General features: G+C 39.0%; 1 protein-coding gene and 1 pseudogene across 1 annotated transcript in view; one reads left to right on the plus strand and one right to left on the minus strand.

The window, feature by feature from the left end:
• The window catches only part of FCHSD2 (FCH and double SH3 domains 2), a 323,208-nt gene that overhangs the window by 193,064 nt on the left and 102,393 nt on the right, over positions 1–27,751 (plus strand). The window lies entirely within an intron of this gene.
• LOC115893507 lies at positions 26,492–27,111 on the minus strand (annotated as a pseudogene).

Genomic DNA, 27,751 nt, shown 5'->3' on the forward strand with positions numbered 1-27,751 from the left:
GTTCTGTAGGTCAGAAGTCCAAGTAGGCTTAGCCAGGTTCTCTGCTTAGGGTTTCACAAGGCCAAAATCGAAATGTCACCTTGGCTGCATTCTTATCTGGAGATTCTGAGGAAGAATTTCCTTCCAGAGTCACTCAGGTTGTTGGCAAAACCCAGTTCCTTCTGGTTGTAGGACTTAACCCTGTTTTCTTGCTGGCTGTAGGCTGGGGTCATTCTCAGCTCCTAGAGGTGCTCTCAGGTCCTTTGCATATAATTCTCCATTACCAAGCCAGCAGTAGTGTGTCCGATCCTGTTCATGTTTTGAATTTCTGACTTTTTTGCTACTCGCTAGAGAAAACTCTGCTTTTAAAGATTCATGTGATTAGGTAATCACAGATGATCTCCCTTTTGTCATTTAACGTAGCATAATCACAAGAGTGATTATGTTCTACTGACACTCAAAGGAAAGGGGATTATACAAGGGCAAGGGTCATTGAGATCATTTTATAGTTCTGTTTACCTTAGCAGTCTTCACATATTTTATTAAATTTATTCCTAAGTATTTCATATTTCTCAGTGTTACTGTAACTTTTAGATTTTAATTTTACCTTTCAATTTTTATTAATATATAAACATATGATTGATTTTCATATTTTATTTTATATTTTAAGTAACACAGTTACTTACAGTGTTACTCTGTGTAACAAATGACTGTAAGACTTAGTGGCTTAAAACAACAGCATTTGGTTTCCCTCAAATCTATACTTTGGGCGGGCGGGGGTGGTGCAGTAGGGATAACTTATCTCCGTACCACTCACATCAGCTAGAGAAACTCAAATGTGAAGGTTGAATTCTGAGGGCTTTCTTTCTCACGTGTCTCATTGATGCTGCCTATTGACTCAGACCTTCCCGAGGCTGTCAGCTGGAGCTTCTGCACTTGGCTTCTTGGTATTGCCTGGACTTTATCAGAGTGTTGTGGTTGGGTTCCAAAGGCAAATATGAGGGCAGTAGGGGTTAGGGGTATGTTTTGTCCCATTTTGTATACCTAGCCCCAAAATCGGTGTTGAATGAGTGAGAAAGGAGAGGTTCAGTTGCCTTCTCTTCATGGAAGTCTTTTCTTCACAGAGGAATTCGCATCTCACCAGGGGCTTTGTATGTGAGTGGGATGTCGGCAGGCTGTGGCAGCAGACAGCGGCATTTCATAGGGATGGACTTTTATGAGAAGAGGAGTGAAAGTGATGCACAGAAGAAACCAGTAGCTCTGTTAATCTTGGAGAGAGCCAGGAGAGTTCTAGCAATAGTTTTTAAGTGAGGTTAAAAAAAAATTTGACCTTGAGGAAAGAATTCTAAAATGCCACTAAAGTAGCTTTGATTTTTTAAAACCAACCAGGTTAAAATGTGAACACATGATTATTTGGTATCTTAGTTTTAAATGCAGTTTTCTATAACACATTATATTTTTCCATTACATTTTATTATAGGACTTTTAAATAAAAGACAATTTTCATACATTAGAATTGTCAAAGTATTTTTACTCACTGGATTGTAGACTGTTAGGTTTTGGTAGTCTTCTTAGATTCTGTAATATTTATTGTTGGTTAAAAACTTGAGGTGGTGAGCACTGTTAGCATTAATTTTGGGGTTAAGAAAGGAAGTGGCATATGGATTATCTGTTCAACATTCTTAGCCATTTGTGGCTTTCATTGAGTTTTCTTGGTTTATCAGTCATTTATCAAGTATCTCCCTTTAGTTTTCTTTTTCAAACCATTTTGATACGGCAAGTTGGATTCATTTTACTGGTATTCTGATGACTGTTGATTGTGGTTCTCAGGCTGATGTAATCATGTCACAAAATACAATAGAGATTATATTCCATCACTGAGGTGCTTAGTCACAGATTAAAATAGTCCCTGGCCACAGACAAGTCTTTTTCTGAGCCCAGTCCCCTATTCCTGTAATAACGAGGGTCGGGTCTCACTTGTGTGCATTTGGTCATGTTTTACCTAGCATAACCAATGTGTGTTTAAATTTCATCCAATAAAGCACTTAAGCCTAAGGATTTTGCTTCTTTATCACAAATAACATAGTGTGGAGTTTGCTGAACTCTATTTTCAGACACAGCTTTATAATTTCTGACTTAATTGCAAGTTAAGCCATTTTATTTGTTTTCTTATTAAATTAACTAGTCAAAACATACCATAGTTCATTGATTCTAACATTTGGGCTTTTTTCTAATCTTTTAATGTTTTTTATATCTTCAATGCTTCTTGTATTCTGTGGTATCTTAAAGAAAGGAGGATAATTTTGCCTAAAGTTCCACTTTGTACAAAGCACAGAAAGAAGTAAGGAAATGGGACAAACACTCTCTAACCTCAAAAGATTAAGACAAAGATTGATCTTTTTGTTTCTGTCTCTCTCTGTGTTTTTCCCTTTCTTTCTCAGACACATACTCTAAAAAATTAACTGAGGTGGTAAAACCTAAATGCCAACTAGCTTTTCTGCACAATTCTAATCCGATTTTTATTCCTGATATAAATAACTGAAAGCCAAATAAAATTAAATGAAACCATTCTAACATGATCCAAGAGGGAGAAGGTCTGTAGGTGAAGATAATAAACATTGGAATGCAGCTCCTTCTTTCATAAGGTTTTTGAAGGGAGTAGGTAGACTGTTAACACTGATTTTGACATGCTACACTGGGCAGTTCGAGTATTAAGTTAGCCCTGACGGTGAGGAGGAGACGTCTGGGGTCTGAGAAGACCAGCCACCTAAGTGATACCCCAGGTATACTATTTTAAATTGATTTCAAAGAAAATCTATATATAAAAGGTAGTAGCATATGTATATATGTGTGTATATCATTAAAACCATGTTTTTCATTTAAGATGAATCACTGGGCAAAGCCTTACCTATCAGTTTTGAAGGGAAGGATAACTGGGTTTTGTTTTGTTTTTGTTTGTTTTGTTTACCAATTTATAGAAATATCTTTTAACATTGCTATAATAAAACCATTAAAGCATCAAGGAAAAGTGTTGGTCAAAGGATGAACCTTGGGTACACAGAAGCACTGCTGGTCTCTGGAGTGAGGATGACTGGTCAGAGCATCCTGACTTCTGTAAGCAGGCCTTATGCTTGTGGAGTATATAGTTCATAGCCTTTAACCCTGCCAAGAACAGAGAAAGTTCGCAGGGCTTCTGAAATTCCATACCAGCACTATCATTTTGGAAATCAGAATAATCCCCCATTTATGGATATTGTAATTTGTCATCTGTCAGCATAATTGGAGATATGTATTATTTGGCAAGAAGAGTTCTTCTTCAGGGCTCTCCACTAAGATATGTGTGCCATAGTTATTCTGATCCTGTGTATTGGAATCCCAGCCCTGGTTAGTCCTCATGGATTATCTTTCAATGAGACATCAAGACATAACTACAGGTAAGATAGCACATCTGAAAGATAGCCTCTGGAGAGGAGTAACCCTTTCTGAAGAAAAGCTTAGGTCAACCTGAAGGTATTTTCTAGGAAACAGAATGATAAATTATAGTTTCAAATTAAAAGGCAAAGATCTATCAGTCTTAAGGACAGAGTACTAGGGTTATTTATCTGTAATTATTTTCATTTGTTCAGAAAGTAATTTTGGAGCATCTACATTGTACCCTGCATAAAACCTTCAGTGGCTTCTTACCACTCTTAGGATAAAATTGGAAAACCTCAAGATAGTTTCAAAGGCCCTATGTGCTCTGTTCTCTGCCCACCTTTTTTTTTTTTTTTTTTTTGAGACAAAGTCTTGCTCTGTTGCCCAGGCTGGAGTGCAATGGTGCGATCTCGGCTCACTGCAAGCTCCGCCTCCCGGGTTCACGCCATTCTCCTGCCTCAGCCTTCCGAGTAGCTGAGACTACAGGCGCCCACCACCACGCCTGGCTAATTTTTTGTATTTTTAGTAGAGATGGGGTTTCACCACATTAGCCAGGATGGTCTCGATCTCCTGACCTCGTGATCTGCCCGCCTCACCCTCCAAAGTGCTGGGATTACAGGCGTGAGCCACCGCGCTTTGGCCTCTCTACCCACTTCTTTAAAAAAAAAAAAATTAGATATAATTCACATACCATAAAACTCACCATTTAAAATGTAAAATTCAGTGGTTTTATTATATTTACTAGGTTGTACAACCATCACCACTGTCTCATTCCAGAACATTTCTGTTACCCCCCAAAAAAGCTCTATACCCCATTGGCATTTTCTGTTCTCCCTAGTTCCTGGCAACCACTAATCTGCTTTCTGTCTCTGTGAATTTTCCTCTTAATGGTCATTTCCTATACATGGAATCATATAATATGTGGCCATTTGTGTCTAGACTCTTTCACTTTGCATGTTTTCAAGGTTCATTCATGTTGTAGCATATATTAGTAATAGTACTTTATTTTTTTTATACTCGAATGATAGTCATATTGATATGGATGTACCACATTTTGTTTACCCATTCATAAGTTGATGGGAATTTGGGTTGTTTCCACTTTTTGGCTGTTACCAGCCTATCTCTTTATTCTCATCTATTTCCCCTACTACACCACGGTCTTTTTACATATTGCTCTTACTGCCTAAAACAATCCCTGTCTTCACTATCCTCATTTACTTTCTTAACTCTTTGTTTTGTTGTGTTGTTTTTTTTTTTTTAGAGGCAGAATCTTGCCCTGCTGCCCAGGCTGGAGTGCAGTGGTATTATCTCGGCTCACTGCAAGCTCCACCTCCTGGGTTCACGCCATTCTCCTGCCTCAGCCTCCCAAGTAGCTGGGACCACAGGCACCCACCACCACGCCTGGCTAATTTTTTGTAGTGTTTTAGTAGAGATGGGCTTTCACCATGTTGGCCAGGATGATCTCGATCTCCTGACCTCGTAATCCGCCCCCCTTGGCCTCCCAAAGTGCTGGGATTACAGGCGTAAGCCACCGCACCCAGCCACTTTCTTAACTCTTAATCAGAGTTCACATCCCAGTCCAAATCTATTTCTTTAGGGAATCCTTCCTCAAACTGTATCATATTCCTCTATTATATGTTCTTGTAGCATCAGGTTTTTTTCCTTCAAAATAATCCTTGTAATTTATAATTACATACCTGATTGTATTGTCTCTTTGCCTTTTCCTCGTACCCTTAGTATGCTACAAACTTCATGAAAGCAAAATTGTGTTTTCTGCTCACAATTGTATCCCTCAAATCTAGCACAGTAACTGACATACATATCTATTGAATGTATTCATGCAGGAAACTGTTTGCATCATTGAGTATTAGGGACACAAAAATGAAAAACCAGTCTCTGTTTGCAGGGAGCTTGCAGTGAAGCTATGCAGGCAAGTAAGTATTTTGTAAGAATAAATGCTATAATTCCTATATTAGTATAACAAACTAATATGCTCATTTTAGGCTGGATGTGGTGGCTCACACCTGTAATCCCAGCACTTTGGGAGGCCGAAGCAGGAGGATCACTTGAGGTCAGGAGTTCAAGACCAGCCTGGCCAACATGGTGAAACCCTGTCTCTACTAAAAATGCAAAAATTAGCTGAGTGCCGTGGCGGGCATCTGTAATCCCAGCTACTCAGTAGGCTGAGACAGGAGAATCGCGTGAACCCGGGAGGCACAGGTTGCAGTGAGCTGACATGGCACCACTGCACTCCTTCCTGGGCAACAGAGTGAGACCAACTCAAAAAAAAAAAAAGCTCAGTTCAAAGAATAATAATAAAGTGAACATCCTCCTTCTTGCCCTGTAGATGTATACATCACCCTGGTAGTTATATTAAATGTTCCCATTCTTTTCTTTATTGTTTTATTACACAGGAATTTATCCATAAACAATGTTGTTTATCTTTTTCTCTTGCCTTATTGTTACTTTATGTGAATCGAGTCATGTTTCCTGCCGATGTTTATATTTTTGAGATTGTATCTATATTGATACATAGAACTGTAGTTCATTCATTTCCCCTCCAGTATTGTATTCTGTTTTATGACTGTATTACACAAAGCATGGATTAATCCTGGTCATGAGGTAGAGCAGCAGAATCTTATCACAAGAGATGACATACTATGTGATTCCATTTATATACTTAAGAACATGCAAAACTAATCTGTGGTAATAGAAGTCAGAACAGTGGTTATCTTGGGTGAGGAGTGTACATAGAATGGGAAAGAGTGCCTTCGGAGGTGTTGGAAATGCTCTAAATCTTGATCTGGATGGTAATTACCCAAGTATAATCACATTGAAGACTTATGAAGGGTCACATTTACATGTTATACTTTAACAAAAAGTTTCAAAAATAAATACATGAAAATATTGAGTTTTAAAACAAAATACTATAATGGCAGTATATGTACAAATGTAATAAGAACATAGGAAATAGAAGGAAAGTCACGAAAGGCTTTATAGAAGTAGCTTTTTTTAAGTTAAGACTTATTTTGTCTCACCTGGTAGAATGTATGGCATTGAAAAGAGGAAATGTGTATTGTTTTAGTGCATAGAAGAGTGGCTACTGTGTTTTAGTGAAGAAGAGTGGCTCAGTAAAAATTCATAGAATTGAATCAAATTTAGTTTTCCTGGAAGACAGGCAAATGGAGAACTTTCCAAGTATAGAGGCAATAATAATTCTGGGCTACAGATAGAAGTAATTCAGTATTTCTACAGTGTACAGCTGGAGTGTGGCAGGAGATGAGACTGGATTCTAGGAAGTTATATGAATGGGGTTGTATCCACTGCTAATAATTGTTCTACAGGCAATAGGGATCTGTCAGAGACCTTTGAATTAAGAAGTAAAGTGATCGGCCAGGCGTGGTGGCTCACGCCTGTAATCCCAGCACTTTGGGAGGCCAAGGGGGCGGATCACAAGGTCAGGAAATCGAGACCATCCTGGCTAACACAGTGAAACCCTGTCTCTACTAAAAATACAAAAATTAGCTGGGCGTGGTAACAGGCACCTGTAGTCCCAGCTACTTGGGTGGCTCAGGCAGGAGAATGGCGTGAACCCAGGAGGCGGAGCTTGCAGTGAGCTGAGATCACGCCACTGCACTCCAGCCTGGGCGACAGAGCAGGACTCCATCTCAAAAAAAAAAAAAAGAAGTGAAATGAACAAATTTGCATGTTTGGAAGGGTTACTCTGGCAGCAATATGAAAGGCAGATACTAATAGCAAGAATACCAGTAAGGCTATTACCATAAAGACCTGGGGCTGTGCGTTGTAAAGGAGAAAGATGTAGATTCAGAAGTTAACGCAGAAGATTCTGCTGGTGATGATGATGATAGAAGTTAACATGAAGAGAGTGCTTACTGTGTGTCAGGAACTCTGCTAGACTCCAGATGAAAAGGCAACAAAAACACAGTGCTTGCCCTTGAGGAATGAAGAAGACAGGTGTGTACTGTTAGAGGCATGTACACAATATGATAGGAGCACAAAGGGGAAGGAATAAGCAACCTCGTCTCAGGGAGTAAAGACTTCTCAGACATGGTTACATTTGTGTTGGGTCTTAAAGGATGGATGGTATAATGACATCAAAGAAGAGTTATAATGACATCTTAAGCATGGGGAAGAGCCAGTGCAAAGACAAGAAGAGCACATGATTCAATGTGGTGGGAACATAAGATTGGAACCATCAACCAGTTGTTCATCTTCCTGTACATATTCCACTGATTTTTTATAGTCAGGATATATTTGTTTTTGTTTCTTTAAAAGTAATTCTCTTGATTTCTGTTACATCATTTCAGTCTTTAGAGAAATATTTGAATGCTGATTGTGTCATCCATAATATTAACTGTATTATCCATGTTTATATCATCCATAAATTTGATATGCTTTCCTACTATTTATTCCTTCAGGGATTAGTTAGTCATTGAAATGGATAGAGCCCTGTGGTTACTTGGTAAGTAAAGATCTGCTTCCAAGTTTACCCATCTATTAATTAGCCATTGTTATTCAACTGTGAAATCTATTCATGACACAGAGTTGTCATCTAATCCAGGGGTCCCCAGCCCCGGGGCCATGGACCTCAGCGGTCCATGGCCTGTTAGGAACCAGGTTGCACAGCAGGAGGTGTTTACAGGAGGTAAATACTTATTGGTATTTAATGTATTTGAAATTTAAACTGAGAGAATTTAGAGACACAAGAATGCCACAGTACAGATTTCATTAGCTATCAGAGCGATTGCATCATCACGTTATTCAGCCTCTAGAAAACTATACCACATAACTTGTGAAAGAGTGGGAGTTAAAAGGGCAGTCTTAGTATTATAAAAATAACTTTGACCCCACAGGTCCCCTAAAAGGGTCTCAGAGATTCCCCCCATTGGTCCCTTGATCTTACCTTGAGAACCCCTGCCATATACTAAATAAACTTATTACTGTCGAGTTAGAAGAAACTCTAAGACTAAAACTGAAGATCTAGAATTGAGTATTTCAATGAAATTCTTAGGTTTCAATAACAATACTTATTAAGGATTATCTAAATGTATTAGATACTTTCAGGGATGCAGAGATGAAACAAATACAACTTCTTTTCTCCAAGAGCTTTCTCATTAGGAAATGTGGCATTTACACATTGAGTTGAAATACAGTGAAAAGGGGTGACATGTTGTCACAGTAAATAAACTACATACCACTGGACTCACCTTTGCAATTTATAAACTAAGTTACGTAATTCTGTAAAATATGTTTGACTGTTGATGATTCTCATGACATGTGATTAACTATAAACAAAAATGACACCAAATTTAGAGATCGTTGCATTTTGCTTTAGGCTAGTGTATTTAATAACTTGCTCTGAAAGATTTGGGCAAACAAAGTAGGAAATTGCTGTCTTCAAGTCACTTTAGATTCATTTCTCAAAAGTATCCATTTCTGAACTACACATACTTCCATATTTAAAACAGTATGAAGCCAGATGTGGTGGTTCACACCTATAATCATAGCACTTTAGGAGGCCAAGACGGGAGAATCACTTGAGACCAGGAGTTCAAGATCAGCCTGGGCAACATAGTGAGACCCCCATCTATTAAAAACAAACAAAACAAAACAAAATAAAACTTAAAAATAAGCCGGGCATGATGGTACACATCTGTAGTCCTAACTGCTTGGAAGTCTGAGGTGGGAGGATTGCTTGATCCCAGGAGTTTGAGGCTATAGTGAGCTGTGATCCCACTCCAGCCTGGGCAACAGAGTGAAACTCTGTCTCAGAAAACAAACAAAAAGTACTAAATACAGAGAAATACAATTCAAAATGACCTAGAAACACCTGGATTTGATATACTTGTAGAGCAGCTAAGAATTGGGAGGGTAGATACCACATTTTAAAACGGAATATTAAAGAATAAAAACAGGGTCAAAAGTTACAATATTGGCAATGGAAAGTATTAGGTTTGAGCAGTGCTAAGGCAGCCTCACATGTGTGCTACCTCCCCATTCCTAGGTCACCATTATCTATTTACCCCACTCTACAACCACTAAAAAGTGCTTTAGATCAAAAGTAGGAAAACATAGTAAGTGAGAGGTATGTGTGCCTCTTTCCCTAAGCATAATTTACTCTCTGTGTCTTCACCGGCAAACTTCTGGCTCAGCCTTCTTATCTACAACTTGGGAATTCTTTTTATTAAAGCCTTTCTTTACCTGTATTCTTATTATCAGAGTATATTTCACACCCTGGGATTCTTTATTTATTTATTATGCCCTGTCCCTTACCCCATACCCTTTCCCCACATCAACTCCCAACATTATCAAAGCAGAGAGAACTTTCTGGTGGCTAACAGAATGGACACTATTTTACTAGAAATCTTTGTAACTTTAAAGGAATGGGGATGGCAAATAGGTTTCAGTTTATGTGTCAGTTGTAAGAAATTAATAGCAGCTGCATGGAATACTGGACCAAGAAGTATTATAAAACTGCTAGGCTCAAGTGCCATAATCCATTATCAGTCACAGGTGTGAGAAGAGTGATTGACAGCACATGGACTCCACGTTTGAAGCCCCCCTGACCTAGCAGATCTCTGCCTTTGAATCCATTTAAATCCAAAGGAGCAACAGACTGGAGCATATATTCCATATGATATAGTTTGGATATTTGTTTCCTCCAAATTGCATGTTGAAATGTGATCCCCATTGTTGGAGGTGGGGTCTAGTGGGAGGTGTTTGGGTCATGAGGGCGGATCCCTCTTGAATCGCTTAGTGTCCGCCCCGCAGTAATGAGTGAGTTCACGTGAGACTGGCCATGGCACCTCCCCTCCCACCTGGCTCACTTGTGACACGCCTGCTCTGCCTTTGCCTTCCACTATGACTGTAAGCTTCCAGAAGCCTCACCAGAAGTAGATCCTGGCACTATGCTTTTTGTACAGTCTGCAGAACTGTGAGCCAAACAAACCTTTTTTCTTCGTAGACTACCCAGCCTTACATATTCCTTTATAGCAGTGCAGAACAGATTAATACCCTATATTAGTATGTGTTTGAAGTGTGTAGGTTTCTTCCTATATATCTGTGCTTTTAAAAATATCTTCCTCAAAGTTAGACTGAGGAAGTGCATTGAAATATCTGAGGTATATTGATATCACACACACACACACACACACACACCAGAAACTTAAAATCAGAGAAATTTTAAGTATAGTTCTACCTCTACTAATCAGCATATAATTTACATGATCTGTCTTGATCTCAGTTGGACCAGTGCCTGACATACAATATTAAATACTTCTGTTGCATCCTTTCAGTAAACACATAGAAAGCTATTGGGAGCAGATGCATTGAAATGTCTATCTTAGCAGTTTATTGAAACCAAGCCCACATTGTGTGGAGACTTGTTATTTAATGCGGTACCTGACTGACTGTAGAAGCAACCCTAAATTGACGGTCTCAGAGTAGACTGAACCTTTCTGACTAAAAAGACTGCAGAGCCGGGCAAGGTGGCTCACGTCTGTAATCCCAGCACTTTGGGAGGCCGAGGCGGGTAGATCACAAGGTCAGGAGATCGAGACCATCCTGGCTAACATGGTGAAACCCCCGTCTCTACTAAAAATACAAAAAAAAAAAAAATTAGCTGGGCATGGTGGTGGGCGCCTGTAGTCCCAGCTACTCGGAAGGCTGAGGCAGGAGAATGGCGTGAACCTAGGAGGTGAAGCTTGCAGTGAGCCGAGATCGCGCCACTGCACTCCAGCTTGGGCGACGGAACGAGATTCCATCTCAAAAAAAAAAAAAAAAGGCTGCAGAATATATGAAGTGGAAGAGAAAGAGTAACAGTGAAACCAGGATTGAAATTTCTAAAGTGGATAAAGAGTATTGACAGAATCATAAAGACCATCTAAGCCTATGAGTCTCAAGTGGCTTGTCTCTCCTCCTGTCCTCCCAAGATTCTGATATGTAAGGAGATGCATGTCCCATGCACACATGCATGTACACACACACACACACACACACACACCTTACTGATGAGTATATGTAATATCCTGTAGGAGTGCTGAAGCAAGAAAATAATTGAGAGACTTATCTATTCCAGTGCTCCTGTTTCCATAGATGGAAACGGGTAAATTGTTTTGGCAAACTGGAATGTCCTTTTATGAAACAAGCGTCTGAATTTTTTGTTATTGTTTATTTTTTTCAACTTTTAAAAGGATTATTTCTTAGGGAGATTTGGTTAAAATAGATAACTTTTTTTTCTTAAATCTGATCACTTTTAAGTGACTATAGATAAAACTTGGGAAGGAGATAAGAGACCTTTCTCTGAAGGTAGATTTTTAATAAAAGGGGAAAGTGGAATTGGTGAACTTGAGGTCGAAACTGATGGATCAGTATAGGAAAATATTGAAATACTCAGTTATTAGATTTTGTTCCATGGTGTTTACATAGAGTCCAACAACTGTTTTTTGTTGTTGTTTTGTTTTGCTTTTTTGAGACAGAGCGTCACTCCGTTGCCCAGCTGGAGTGCAGTGGTGCGATCTCAGCTCACTGCAGCCTCTGCCTCCTGGGTTCCAGTGATTCTCCTGCCTCCGCCTCCCAAGTAGGTGGTACTACAGGTCAGCACCACCACACCCAACTAATTTTTATGTTTTTGGTAGAGACAGGGTTTCACCACGTTGGCCAGGCTGGTCTCGAACTCCTGACCTCAAGTGATCCACCTGCCTCAGCCTTCCAAAGTGCTAGGATTACAGGTGTGAGCCACTACACCTGGCCAGAACTTGTCACTTTTTCACTCTAGTCCTTAGCTCCAAAGGTTTTCTTCTAACTTGATTTAAAGCAAGCCATCTTTCCCCTTTGTAAAATAGTGGGAACATTTATTGCTGAGGTTTTCATGTGAAATGAAGTCAAAATCTTTTAAGATTACAACAGAGTACTTTAAAGTAGTTAAATGGTGAGGTAAGAGTCGTGTGTGTTTAGATATATACATATCTGTAGATTCAGATATTGTATATATTTGTTATTCAATAGAAATGAAGAATAGGTTTATTTTTATGTTAACTTTTTAAAATAATTTATGTTTATATAATTCCAAACTTGTAGAAAAATTGCAAGAAAGTACAAACTCCTATATGCCCCAGTTAACATTTTGTTCTATTTGTTCCCTCTCCCTCACTATATACTTGTTTATGTGCTTGTGTATATATAAATATCTATATCCATTATCATTATTCTTTTTCTGATCCATTTGAGAGCAAGTCGTGAACATAATGCCTCCTCACCTCTCAATACTCCAGAATTTATATCCCCCATGCAAGATTACTCTCTTACCTAACCATCCAAATCAGGAAATCAACATCAGTAGATACTGCCATCCAATCCACAGACCCAATACACATTTTTACGAGGTGTTCCAAAAATATCTTTTTTATTTCTGACTTGAGATCCAATCCAGGATCATTTATTATATTTAGTTGCCATGTCTCTTTAGTCTCCTTCAATCTAGAAGAGTTCCTCATTTTTTTCCTGTCTTTTATGACTTTGACAGTTTTAAAGAGTAGAGTCCTTTGATTCTGTTGGATGTCTGTCAGATCATGCATTCTTGGCAGAAATACCTCAGAAATGATGCTGTGTCTTCTCTGTATATCATATGAAGAAGTGTAGTGATGTAAAACTGTCTCACCCCGGTGATGTTAATATTGGTCACCTAGTCAGTTTGGTGTCTTCTGGTTTTTTTTTTTTTTTTTTTTCCACTATGGAATCATTTTTTTCCCCTATGCAATAGTGCTATGGTCTGAAGTTTCCCCAAAATTCATATGTTGAGGTCCTGACCCCCAGGGGATAGTGGTAGGAGGTGGGGTCTTTGGTTAAGGCATGAGGGCAAAACTCTCATTGTTGGGATCAGTGCCCTTATAAAAGAAGTCCAAGAGAGACCTCTTGCCCTTTCCACCATGTGAGAAGGCACTGTCCATGATCCAGGAAGTGGGCCCTCACCAGACACCAAATATGCTGGCACCTTGATCTTGGACTTCTCAGTCTCCAGAAGTAAGAGAAATTAATGCTGTTGATTATAAGTCACAGTTGATTATAATCACCTGTTGATTATGAGTCACACTTTATGGTATTTCTTGTATCAGCCTCAACAGATTGAGACAAATAGTATTTTGTGGGGAATCTCTGCCAATATCCTGTTCCTTGTCAGACCTCCACTCACCAGCCTTAGCATACTTTGATGAAACCCTCCTGAATCAACCACCTTTATGATGGTTACCAAATGGTGGTTTTCTATTTTCATCATTTTTTCTACTTTTCTTAGTTGGCATTCTAATGAAAGAAGAAGTTTCTATTCTCTGCCATTTATATACTTGTTTATTTATTTATATCATTGTGTCCATGGATTTCTATTTTATTCAATGGATTGAAATTTATTATTCTTATTATTTATTTTTATTGCTCAAATTGCTCCATACTTGACTGATAGGAGTATGTCCCTATCGTTCTCTGAGCACTTCTTTTCTGGTGCAGGATGTTCCAGGCTTATCATGTACTTTCTTCACCCCAATTCTGGAATCAACTATTTCCCCAAGAACCCCTATTTCCTTTTAGTGGAAGATATTATTTAAAAACTAAGCACTTTGTGTGCTCATTGCTTCTGAGTGCTATTACTTCTAGTCCTTCTTAGTGGGCAGAACTAGGAAATATATGTATGTACACACTGTAATATTATAATTTGAAATACATGTTTGATCTCTGCCCCCAAGTTCCTGGCACAGAGCTCCTAAAGCCCTTGTAGATAAGGGGCACTAAGAGAATCTTTTGTTCCTGTATTTGGTCTTTGACCCCAGTTCCTGTCACAGAGCTGCTAAGACCTTTCTAATTTCCTGAATGACAGGAGTGTCTGACACAAGAGTTTCTAAATCCCTTGGAGTTTCCTAGGTCATAGGAGAATCTTGTTTTAATGAAGTGACTCTTAGTGGGCTCTTGAATAGCGTCAGGATGGGGGCTGGTTGCCAAGGGATCCAAACATGATTAAAGGGTTGGAACTTTTAGCTCCACTCCACCCACCTACTTCAGAGAGGAGCTAAAGGTTGACTTGATCACCATTAGCCAGTGGTGTAATCAATTATGCCCATATAATGAAGCCTCCATGAAAAACCTAGGACAGGGTTCGGGGAGCTTCCTGGAGGTTAGCCCACCCAGAGAGGGCGTGGAAACCTCTCATGCCTTCTTCCATACCTTGCCCTATGCATTTCTTCTATCTGGCTGTTCATCTGTATCTTTGTAATAATCTTTTATAATAAATGAGTAAGTATAAATAAAATGTTTCCTTGGGTTCTGTGACCCACTATAGCAAACTAATTGACCCTAAGAAAGGGGTCATAGGAACGCCAATTTTTAGCTGGTTGGTCAGAAGTACAGGTCACAACCCGAGACTTCCAATTAGCATCTGAAGTGGGGAGCAGTCTTGTGGGTTAGCAGTCTGTGAGACCTGACGCTGTCCAGGAAGAGTGTCAGAATTGGATTGGAGGATGCCCAGCTGGTATTTGCCAGGGAATTGCTTGGCATGTAGGAAAAAGTCCCCACACATCTGAAGTCAGAAGTATTGTGTTGAGTGGTGAGTGAGAGTAGAAAAAAAACTTCAGTTTTTTCCTATCTCTATTGCATACACATACAGCCAGATCTGTTTCAGTATCTTATCTGTGTGTGTGTTTGTGTATGTATAGATATCAATTCACATTGAGGTGGCTGATGGCCGGTTCAGTACTTCAGGATTCTTTGTGGCCTTCCCCCTTTCTATATTTGTATGTAGTTATCTTCCTTACCATTGATAAATTTGTCTTTCATCATATTCAATATATTTTCTTAATCTCTTTGTACATTACTCATCTCCTAACCAGCCTGGTTACCTACTCAGCCTTTGATTTTTCCCTCCCAAACTTGCTACTCTTTTGATCTTCCCAATTTCAGTAATGACAACTATATTCTTGGAATTACTCAAGCTAAAAGTCTTAGTGTCATCCTTCTTGCCCCACTCCAAACCCCACATTCATCCCATTAATAATTCCTTTAAATAGAATGATTTTTTGGCCGGTCATGGTGGCTCACACCTGTAATCTCAACACTTTGGGAGGCTGAAGGGGATAGATCACTTGAGCCCAGGAGTTTCTGATCACCCTGAGCAATGTGAGACCCCATCTCTACAAAAAATAAAATACTTAGCCAGGCGTGGTGGCATGCACTTGTGGTCCCAGCTACTCAGGAGGCTGAGTTGAGAGGATTGCATGAGCCCAGTTATTTGAGGCTTGCGGTGAACCACCATGCTGTGCCACTGCACCCCAGCATAGGTGACAGAGTGAGACCCTGTCTCAAAAAAAAAAAAAAAAAATTCCCCACATTCACTACTAATATTCTAATAATCTAAGCCACCATTATTATCTTTGCATGTACTTTAGCAAGACTCTTCTAATTGGCTTACTGCTCCCACACCCACCTTTATGTCTCTTCTCTGCATAATAGCCAAAGTGATCCTTTTATAACCTAAGTCAGATTATGTCATTTCTTTGGGCAGAGCCTACTAGTGGTTTCTATTCTCACTAAATTTAAAATTCAGAATTCTTATCAAAGTCCCAGGTCATCTGCTATCCTTTCCCTCACTGTAATTTAACCATATTTGCCTTTTACTGTTCCATACCAAGCACACTGTCACCTCTGGACTTTTACACATGATGTTTCCTCAAGCAAGCTCTTCTGCCAGATAGCCACAGAACTTGATACTCCCTCACTCCATTCAAGTCTTTGCTCAAATGTGACTCTAACAGTGAGGCCTTCCCTGACTACACAGCATAAGGTGGCGTCTTTTCTTCATTCTCTATTTCTTTACTTTGTTTATGTTTATTGTATTTATTACATCTTGCCATAACATTTAAGAGCAAGAGTTTTTGTGGGGGTTTTTTTTCCCCATGCAGTGTCTCCAGTACCTGGAATAATGTCTGACAAATAGTATACTCTTGATAAATATTTGTTGAGTGACTTTTTGTGGATTCATGTTTAATAAATTCATGTGGTTGAAATTGTTTTAGGTGATATATTAGCAGTATATTTTATATAGCTATAAATTAGATAATGTTTTACAAGGAGTATTAGTGTCAAATAAGCTCTCAACTGGCCTTAAGAGAGAGAATTTATGTTCCAAAGTAGATATTTCAGAAAACAGAATTAGAGATTAAAGATTTTTTGAAAAAGAAATTGTGAAAAAGGAATTTTGAAAAAGGAATTGATGGGAAGTATACTCATCATCAGCAGTATGTTTCTGGAGATCTAAGATCTGGAGTTTACCTCACTACCTTAGTGTCTGATGCTTGTCATGCTTTCTCAAGACCATTTCTCAAAGAATGTTCCTCTTCTCTGATTATACCTTTTCTTTCTGATCCAGCACTGTCAGGCGTCTCATGTTTTCTGGCCTGTTTTACTTTTCTTAATATCTAATACTATGTTTATTTTATTTTCTGTTGGAGCACAGTAACTTCATAAATATCTCTTATTCTTTGCACTTTCAGTAACAAAATTTTTTCAAGTCAAAGTCTACCAGCACCATAGAGGAGTAGTTGTGTTTGCTTCAGGATTGTCTGAGGCTTTAAAGAGGATGAACTGCTGACCTTGAGGAAAAGCAGATAATTCTATCAAGAAAGCCTCCCTCCAGGAATAGGCTTTTATTGCTTTATTATATATCTTAAACTGTGAGATCCTGTTTCTTCACCTATGGAAATAAGGTGAACAATATCCTTTTCATGAATTGTAAATATGTGTAAGTGGCTGGCACATAGTAGGTGTTCTGTAAGTATTCATTTATCTTTCTTCCTTCCCTTCCACTAATCCATATAACTTAATGTCTCGTTTCTACCAATAAGCTCTTATGTATCTTAACCAAATTTTCTTACCAAAATAATTAAACAGGTCAGGCATAGTGGCTCATATCTGTAACCGCAGCACTTTGAGAGGCCGAGGCTGGTAGATCACTTGAGATCAGGAGTTCAAGACCAGCCTGGCCAACATAGTGAAACCTTGTCTCTACTAAAAATACAAAAATTAGCTGGGCATGGTGACACATGCCTGTAATCCCAGCTACTCAGGAGACCGAGGCAGGAGAATCACTTGAACCCAGGAGACGGAAGTTGCAGTGAGCTGAAAGAGTGCCACTGCACTCCACACTAGGTCAGAGCGAGATCCTGTCTTAAAAAAAAAAAAAAAGATAGGCAAACTTAGTGAACACAAGCAAACTAAAAAGTGTATGGAATTGTTTTTGCTCTGAAAATACTAGAGACTAATATTAGATTAGTGTTTTCCTTTATAGGCCATATATATCTTTCTGGTATTAAGATAGAGAAGAGAGAGTTGCTTCATCTGAGTAACCAAGCAAGACCAGTATAAGTTAAAGTACACAGGGAGTTTCCAGGCATTAAACTCATGGGTGTTCTTCCTGTCTAACCTTGTCTTCATTTGGTAAGACATGTGCAGACCTACCATGAAGCTTCAGGGAATTTTTGATTCTTGCCAAAAATAAAAATGCCCTAAAGTGTGTCTGTTGAAAATGCCAACAACATGTAGATTCTGAAAGTTATCTTGTAAGTGAAAGAAAGAGTACAGCTGTTACAGTATTCTTGTCAAATAGGATTTTCCCTAAGTTTTATGGGAGTTAAGTACTTTGCGATACTGAACCCTAGCCTCATTTCCTCAGCAAGCATGGTTGATCTCAGTTAGATATTAAGAATTTATAAAGAGATTGTAAAAGGGTAAACCTCAAATCAGTGGGAAAACAACAGATTATAAAAGTCATGACGTTGAGACTCTTAGGAAAAAAAATTTTGTTTCTTCCATCGTATCAGGCCAAAGTTTATAGGTTTGTTAAAGATAAATGTAATAGAGAAAAACATGTGAGAATGTTTATCTGATCTTAGTGTAGGGGTGAGATTTTTAAGGATTCTAGCAAAGGCAAGCACTATATGGGGAAATGATGATAAATTTTATAATCCCACAGTTCAGAAATGTATGCTAATAACACCAAAGCAAACATTTATTGAGCTAAATGCCAAGCCTTGTAGTAAGTGCTTTACATATAAGTCACACTGCCAAGGTTGAGAAACTCTGCCCTAGACCTTCATGATCTGTAGCTCTTGTCCACTGTGTTATCATATGCCAGATGTTTTGTCATGGTATAACAAGATTTACCAGCTTCCCAATCTGCAGCATCTGTTTCTTCACTGTTTGCAACTCTGCCACTGAACAGATGCCACCTATATTAGTTTTTTTGTTATAGCAATATCCTACACCAGATACTAATCCTGTATTAATTAGGATAAAGGCTAAGGAATTAAAATAGGGAGACCCAAAATGCAGTGGTTCACACAAGACGGATGTTAATTATTTCTCATGCAATGGTTCAGAGTAGATAGGTAGCATTTGCCTCATGAAGTTATTCAAAGACTCAGATAGCAGGGTAGCTCCATCACTTTCTCTCATGCCTGGCTGAACCTGTGTCATTGATTTATTTGAGTTCTAGCCAGTGGATAGGGGAAAGAGAGCATGGAGAAGACACACCTATTCTCTTAAGATCTAGTCCTTAAAGGAGCATATGCTACTTCTGTTCACATTGAATTAGAGAGAACTTAGTCACGTGGTCAATCTCACAGCAGGTATGGGGCCTAGGAAGTGTAGTCTGTGGGCCCAGGAAGAAAGGGATAACAGATTTTGGTGGACAACAACAAATAGTTTCCACTACAACCACTACCTGTGCTGCCTCTAAATATCTGAGAAGCCAAATGATAATATGGGTGTTAAGTATTCTTATAAATGAAAAATTAAAATATTCTAAAAGAAATAAGGAAAAGCTACAAATTCAGTTTTAAAAAGGGAAATACAAAAGACTAGTAACCATACATCAGTAGCTGATTGTCAGGTACTAAAACAATTCAGTGGAGGAAAGAATAGTCTTTCAGCAAATGGTACTGGCAGAACTAAATATCCACAAGCAAAAAGAATGAAGTTGGACCTCTACCTCACAGCATATATAAAAATTAATTCAAAATGAATCAAAGACTTAAGAGCTAAAACTATATAAAACTCTTTGAGGGGGGAAAAAAAGCACAAGTCTGTGTAAACTAGAATAGGCAACAGTTTCCCAGATTTCACGAAAAACACAAGCAACCAAAGAAAGAATAGACAAATTGCAGAAATAAAAGCTTTTGTGTATCAAAGGAATCTATGAAGAAAGTGAAGACAACCCACAGAATGGGAGAAAATATTTGTGAATTACATACCTGAAAAGGATTTAATATTTAGAATATATAAAGAAGCTTTACAATTCAATAAAAAGACAAATAACTCAGTGTTTTTTAAAGGACAAGTACTTTAGTAGACTTTTTCCCCAAAGATGAGTAATACCATTATTCATTAGAAATGTGCAAATCAAAATCACAGTGAAATACCACTTCACATCCACTAGGATGACTAAAATTTTTAAAAACAGAAAATAAGAAGTGTTGGTGAGGAGATGGAGAAATTGGGTGAGAATGTAAAATGGAACAGCCGTTGTGGAAAAACAGTGATGTGAACATTAATATTTGGTGGTTTCTCAAAATATTCAACAGAATTGTCATATGACCCCAAAACTCCACTCTTAGATATATACCCAAGAGAATTGAAAACAGGTGTTCAAGCAAAAAGTTGTGTACACAAATGTTTGTAGCAGCATTATTCATAATAATCCAAAGGTGGAAACAACCCAAATGTCCATCAACTAGTGAATGGATAGACAAAATGTGGTATACCCATACAATGGAATATTATCAACCATAAAATTGAATGTAGTACTGATTTATGCTACAATGTGGATAGACCTTGAAAACTCTGTGTTAAGTGAAAGAAGCCAGACACAAAAGGCTGTATGTATTGTATGATTCCATTTCATTTGTCCAGAATAGGCAAATCCATAAATGTAGAAAGTAGATTAGTGGTTGCCAGGCACTGGGGGAGAGGGCACTGACTACTTAATGGGTATAAAGTTTCTTTTTCTTCTCTTTTTTCTTTTCTTTTCTTTCTGCCTTCCTTCTCTGTCTCTCCCTTTCTCTTTCTTTGTCTGTTTCTCTCTGTTTCTCTTTCGCTCTCTCTCTTTCTCTCTCTCTTTTCTCTCTCTGTCTTTCCTGTCTCTCTGTCTCTTTCTCTTTCTCTCTCTTTCCTTCCTTCCTTCCTTCCTCCCTCCCTCCCTCCCTCCCTTCCTTCTTTCTTTTCCCCTCCCCTCCTCCCTCCCCTCCCCTCTCCCCTCTCCCCTCCCCCTTCCCCTCCCCCTCTCCGTTCCCCTCCCCCTCCCCCTCTCCGCTCCCCTCCCCCTCCCCCTCTCCTTCCCCTCCCTACCCCCTCCTCCCCCTCTCCTACCCCTCCCCCTCCCCTCCCCCTCCCTCCTCCCCTCCCCCTCCCCTCCCCCCTCCCCTCCCCCTCCCCTCCCCTCCCTCCTCCCCCCCTCTCCCCTCTCCTCCCTCCCCTCCTCCCCCCTCTCCTCTCCCCTCCCCCCCTCCCCCTATCCCCTCCCCTACCCCCTCACCACCCCCTCCCCTCCCCTCTCCTACCCCCTCCCCTACCCCCTCCCCTCCCCTCCCCTCCCCTCCCCTCCCCTGCCCTCCCCTCTCCTCTCCTCTCCTCTGATGGAGTTTTGCTGTTTGTTGCCCAGGCTAGAGTTCTCAGCCTCCCCAGTAGCTATAATTACAGGCACCCACCACCACACCTGGCCAATTTTTGTGTTTTTAGTAGAGACGGGGTTTCACCATGTTGGCCAGGCTGGTCTTCAACTCCTGACCTCAGGTGATCTGCCCACCATGGGCCTCCCGAAGTGCTGTGATTACAGGCGTGAGCCACCACGCCTGGCCAGATTTCTTTTTGTGGAGATAAAAATGTTCTGGAATTAGATAATAGTGATGGTTGCACAACTTTGTGAATATACTAAAAGCCACTGCATTGTGTACTTTAAAACGATGAACTTAATGGTGTGTGACTAATATCGCAATAAAAAATAAGACTAGTGACTGAAAATCTAGCGCCCCACCAATAATCAAAGAAATGAAAATTATAACAATGTTAATCTTAATTGTATCCATTAAAATGGTAAGTTAAAATTTTGTTAATGCATTCATATTCTATTGATAATGTAAATTGATACAGTTGTTTTGGAGGATTTATTGGTAATATGTGTCAAATGCCTAAAAATAAACTATACTTTTTGTCTCAGAAATTATATTGTAAGAATTTATTCTAAGGATGTAATAAACATCTATTTTGATATTTATCTACATCCTTGATGATTACAATGAGATTAAAAGTGGAAATCAACTAAAATGTTGAAAAATGAAACATTCAGTAATTTTGAAGTAATTGAAATGTTTCATAAGAAGCAGCCAATAATTTATGATATCCAGTGGCTGGGCGTGGTGGCTCATGCTTGTAATCCCAGCACTTTGGGAGGCTGAGGTGGGTGGATTGCTTGAGTTCAGGAGTTCAAGACCAGCCTGGCCCACACGGCAAAACCCCATCTCTACTAAAAATACAAAAATTAGCCAGGCCTGGTGGCACACACCTGCAATCCCAGCTAATCAGGAGGCTGAGGCAGAAGAATTGCTTGAAACTGGGAGGTGGAGGTTGCAGTGAGCTGAGATCGCACCACTGCACTCCAGCCTGGGCGACAGAGTGAGACTTCATCTCAAGAAAACAAAACAAAACAAACAAAAAATGTATAATATCCAAACGATGTCATAAAAATTATATGTTGTATAAGATTATACCATTATAATGCCATGGAAAATGTTGACACTGTATTAACTGATTAAAATGAGAATCATAAATAATATGTAAAATATAGTCCTGAATTTGTTTTTAAAAGTCTGTTTTATAAGTTAATGTTCCCATATTTATGTGCGATTATCTGTGATTTTTGTTTTCTTTGGATTTTTCTGTATTTAATTTTCTTTATTGAGCGTGTATTCTGTATGTAATCAGAAAATTATGTTTTCAATTTTTTTTTTAACTAATGATTTTAGCACACTGTAATTTATACTCAGAGAAATCTGTGGACTAACTTTTGGGACATTTAAAGTAAGGACTGTTCCAACAGAATATGCTGGAGGATGGGAGTTCCTACACGTCCATTAGGACCAGCAGTATAGTGGTGTGGCTATTCATCTTTTATTATAATATACCCATTTCTTGCTAGACTTGGTGACTCTGGTTGATTAGTTCATTGCTTAGAATAAGATCTTGTAGTCAATTCCTAATGTGAGTCAAGTAAACACTGTCTTTGGCTTTAATTCTAGTCAGACAGCTTGTAAGTGTGTATCACAAGTCAGAGGGGACACTAAATGGGAGAGTGTAAGTGGATTTTTGTAGATCAACCATTGTTGTGGGAAAACCTCTTCAGTTCTGCTCCTCTTGACCAGACGTGGGCCTGGGTGTGAGTCTGGAAGAGAAGAGTTCAAGCTTCTCTTGTAACGCACTGAATTTCTTACCCAAGGGAAGTTTAAATAAACTTGAACATAAACCTAGGTCTTCCACTTGGTTTAAAGCCCTTAATGAGGCATAAGATATATTGGAAAATGCTTTGTACCTATAACGTTGTTAAGAGATGTTGGCCCCATGGGGCATGCAGCTGTTAAACCAGAGTGACTCCCAGATCCACTGATGTGAGTCTCATTTTCTTGGACCTGAATCTCACCTGGGGCCTGGGAAAGCTGGGAAGGCTGGGACACAAGGAGAATAGCTCTTGGGTAGCTAGGTGAGCTGTTGCATAGATGTCTGCCAAGACTAGTTCCACAAAGAGGAGCACCTGGTGCTGCCTTGTTGGCAGGCAGTCATTTTTGTCCTACATCCTTCTGAGTAGTCTTGTGAATATGAATGTTACTTAAGCTTGAAAACTTCCCCTGGGCATTATACTTAACATCTTGGGACTCAGGTTCCTGCTCTGTAAAATGAAAATGTTGTCTACCTTAAGGGTGGTTGTAAAAAGTACAGTTACTGCACAAAGCTCCTAGAATATAATAGATATTCTATAAATGGTAGCTATTACTCTGTTTATACCATTGTATTTTAAAGGTAAAATATGCTAGATACTTCCACAATACCTATTTTACAGACTTGCGTTAGAGGATATTGGCAGGTGTTGACATTTTGAGCATTGTAATTATTGACTATGTAATTGTCTAGTTTTAACTCCATGTCATGTAATAGAAGTTAAAGTTGGCAGCATCACAATGAATAGTGATTAAAGTCTGAGTATTTAATATTCAGTTTATCTTCATACGTTCTTAGTGTAGTGGTTTACAATATTTTACATGCCTTAGAATAAATATTTAATTATAGATGTGCTAACTGAAACTTCTTGCAGTTAATGAGCTAATAAAATATCAAAATATAATGTTTATGTATCTTATTCAGCAAATATTTCTTGAATAAATACTAAGTATGAGGTATCATTCTGAGTGCCTGAGTCAGTGAACAGAACAGCCAGTATAATTTTATATTTTAAATATGTAAAACACTTAAAACATATATGTTCAAAAGTCAAATAGACTGACCCAGGGAATTCTCATTTCCATCTCTGTGTCCTTCATCTCCTCACCTGTCAGTCTCTTCAATTTCCTTCCCTTTCATTAAAGCTGTTAATAAATAACCAAGGTAATGTGAATTTCACATCTACTGTTTTCCCGTAATCCATACTGTTCTGTGCTGCCTTTTTCCTGATTCAGTGTCTACTTATCCTTTCCTATTCAAACCTCTCCATCAAGCATCTTGGAATTATATTCAGTAGTCCTCAGTTAATCCTAACTATAGTTGAATTAAGTAGGTTGAAGTTGAAAGAAGTGTTAAATGTGGATAGTAAATATAAAAGTCAGGGCCAGGCAAGGTGGCTCATGCCTGTAATCCCAGCACTTTGGGAGGTAGAGGTGGGCAGATCACCTGAGGTCAGGAGTTCGAGACCAGCCTAGCTAACATGGGGAAACCCTATTTCTACTAAAAATACAAAAAATTAGCTGGGCATGGTGGTACGTGCCTGTAATCCTAGCTACTCGGGAGGCTAAGGAAGGAGAATTGCCTGAACCTGGGAGGCAGAGGTCAGTGAGCTGAGATCGCACCATTGCATTCCAGCGTGAGCAACAGGAGCGAAACTCCATCTCAAAGAAAAAGGAAAGTCAGTATTAATGAATCTGTGATTTAACCAGGCATGGTGGCTCACACCTATAATCCCAGCACTTTGGGAAGTATGCACCTGTAGTCCTAACTATTTGGAAGCCTGAGGTGGGAAGATTGCTTAAGTCCAAGAGTTTGAAGCTGCAGAGAACTATGATCAAACCACTGCACTCCAACCTGGGTGATAGAGCTAGACCCTGTGTCTAAAAACAAAACAATGAGATATGACTTCACACCCTCTAGGATAGCCATAATAAAAATAAAATAAAATGAATAGCATAGCATATGCCATAGCATTCTGTAGCATGCTTGTCAGTACTTTTTAATTTTTATAAAGTATATATTTTCTGTTTGATTACCAAAGTACCAAAATAAAATTTGAAAAGTACAGAAAACCTAAAGATAAATTTAAAATAACTTTACATTGTAAGAGTAAACCACTCTTACTGTAATCTTGGCATATCCTTCTAATCTTACCTATGCATATATTGCATATACATGTTTCAAAATTGTTATATACCTAAGTCCTTTTCTTTTTTCACATAAAATACATTCTGAGCTATTCCTGCCTGTGTTAGCCCATTTGCATTGCTTTAAAGAAATACATGAGGCTGGGTAATATAAAGAAAAGAGGTTTATTTTGGCTCACAGTCCTGCAGACTGTACAGAGAGCATGGTGCTGGCATCTGCTTCTGGTGAGGCCTCAGGAAGCTTACAATCATGGCAGAAGGCAAAGTGGAGGACCGCATGTCATATGGCGAGAGATGGAGCAAGAGAGGAGGGAGGCTGCCAGGCTCTTTTAAACAGCCAGCTCTAGCGTGAACTCATAGAGTGAGAATGCTCTCATTACTGTGAGGACAGCAGCAAGCCATTCATGAGGGATCTGCCCCATGACACAGACAGCCCCTACTAGGCCCACCTCCAACATTGGAGATCACATTTCAACATGAGATGTTGAGGGGACAAAAAATTCAAACTGTATCATTGCCTTTACATGTTACTTGAAAATGTGGTTTTAATAACTGCATAGTATTTGATCATATTAATATGCAATTAATTTTCTTACTCTTTTTATGCTTTTATAAAGCTTTTTTTATGGTTTTTAATGAAGGTTCTTTTTTGCAAATCTTTACACACCTCTTTGATAACTTCCTTAAGATATCTTTTTTAAAAGCTGCATTCCCTGGTCAAAAACAAAGATTGGTTAATACTTTTCATTTGGCTAACTGATTCAAAAAGATTATCTCAATATATGTTTCTGAAAGCAGTGTATGAAAGTGCCTATCCTTGCACCCTTGTCAAAACTGTGTTTTGTATTTAAACAAATGTACATATGTGAGCAACCATCTGGATGAAGGTGAAAAATTCTTAATTTTTAATTTTTTGCTTACTAACAAATTGAACATTATTTCATGTTGTTTAAACAACTCTTCTGACTAGTAAAAATGAGGTAAAGGATAGATCAGTAAAAGAACACAACAATTAATGATAAAGTAATAATAAGTAATAATATATTAATAGAGTTGGAGTCTATATTTTATACTAAGCAAATTGACATCCAACATAATTTATAATTTTATAAATATAAAAATTATATAAATTATAATTTAAGTATAGTTTTTATATCCTCTTAGATACTATTTTGGACATGTGGGATTCAGTGACTGTTAGCAAAGGTTTTTATTTGAGGCCATTCATTAATTCATAATTGAACAAATATTTGCTGTCATTCTATGTGTCATTTACTGGGGACACATAGTGGACAAGACTCATGTGGCCTCTGGTCCCTTGAAGGAGAATAAAAATATTAAAATAGCTTATTTATTTATTTTTTGACTGTCCTAAATTGTTCATTAGGTATGAATTTTGCAAACTTTACTTATATTAGTGGTAACGGTGGAGCTGGAGAGTATTGCGCTTTCTCTACGCTGCCCAGCGAGAACCACCAATAGCGTGGTGGAACTTAATGGCCCTTTCCAAGCCCATGGCTCTTTTGGCCTGTAGATGTCAGCCCACGCATCTCCTGTGCTTGTGGACTGGTTTGGTGATTCATTGGGTGTCAGGATTTCTTCTGATAGCTTTATGAAATGGATCAATGAGGATAACCTCAAAAAAATTGTGTGTGGAATCTTCACCATCCCAGTAAGAATTCAGGACTCTCAGAGCCCCACAGTGGTGTCCAGCACACTCCTCTGCAACGAACTGAAGGCTTCAGGCAAACTTTAACTGGTTAACACCATGATGAACAGGGTTGCCGTTAGTTGCACCCTTAGGAACTGGGCGTTTTCGGCCACCACGGCGAACACGAATCCTATATATAATGTAACCTTGCTTGGCCTTGCAGCCCAGTCTGCGCACTTTATCAGGCTGGGTGGGGTGGGGAGCCCTGTGGAGAGCAGAGAGCTGGTGGTACTGCCAGCAGCTGACCCTCAGAAGAAAGCGCATGATGTGAGACTGCTTCTTTCTCCATAGCTCCTGGATGTGCGGGTATGCACCCATCTTGGCTTACCTGATGGCTACCGCCAGACAGAAAGGAAAATAACTTATTTACTGACTATTTATTGCCACATATTATACTAACCTCCTTACATATATTATTTCCTTTAATATTAAAACAATACTTGGTAACTGCATTTTAGAGACCAGCGTGTTTGTAGTCAAACCTGTTTACATCAACTAAAATACTAACATGCTTTATAAAAGGCCCTTCAGTATTGAAAGTGTGATACATTTGTGGTAAGCATAATATAAACACACAAAGCCCCATTTAGATATTGTGAGGCTTTCGACATTTAGAATCTTGGTAGTGATGAGTTTAAAAGGCTAAGGATGATGGCAAAGCTGATTCCAACTTGGGGCTGAATTTTATTTGTCCTGCTTCTATGAAATTAGACCCAAGGGTCACCTATGGTTGGCCATAAATGCCTTTTCAATTTAGATTTGCTTGCATTTTCTACACAGGCTATATAGCACTGCCGCATAAAACACTAGGGGCTCTTGCCAGAGGGGTCTGTACAAGCAGATGTTCTCGAAGAAACTCCCTGGAACGTTACTACTCGGTTATAGAAAGAGCCATCAAGGCCAGGCATGGTGGCTCACACCTGTAATCCCAACACTTGGGAGGCCAAGGTGGGAAGAT

Source organism: Rhinopithecus roxellana, chromosome 15, assembly GCF_007565055.1.
Source record: "Rhinopithecus roxellana isolate Shanxi Qingling chromosome 15, ASM756505v1, whole genome shotgun sequence".
NCBI lineage: Eukaryota > Metazoa > Chordata > Mammalia > Primates > Cercopithecidae > Rhinopithecus > Rhinopithecus roxellana.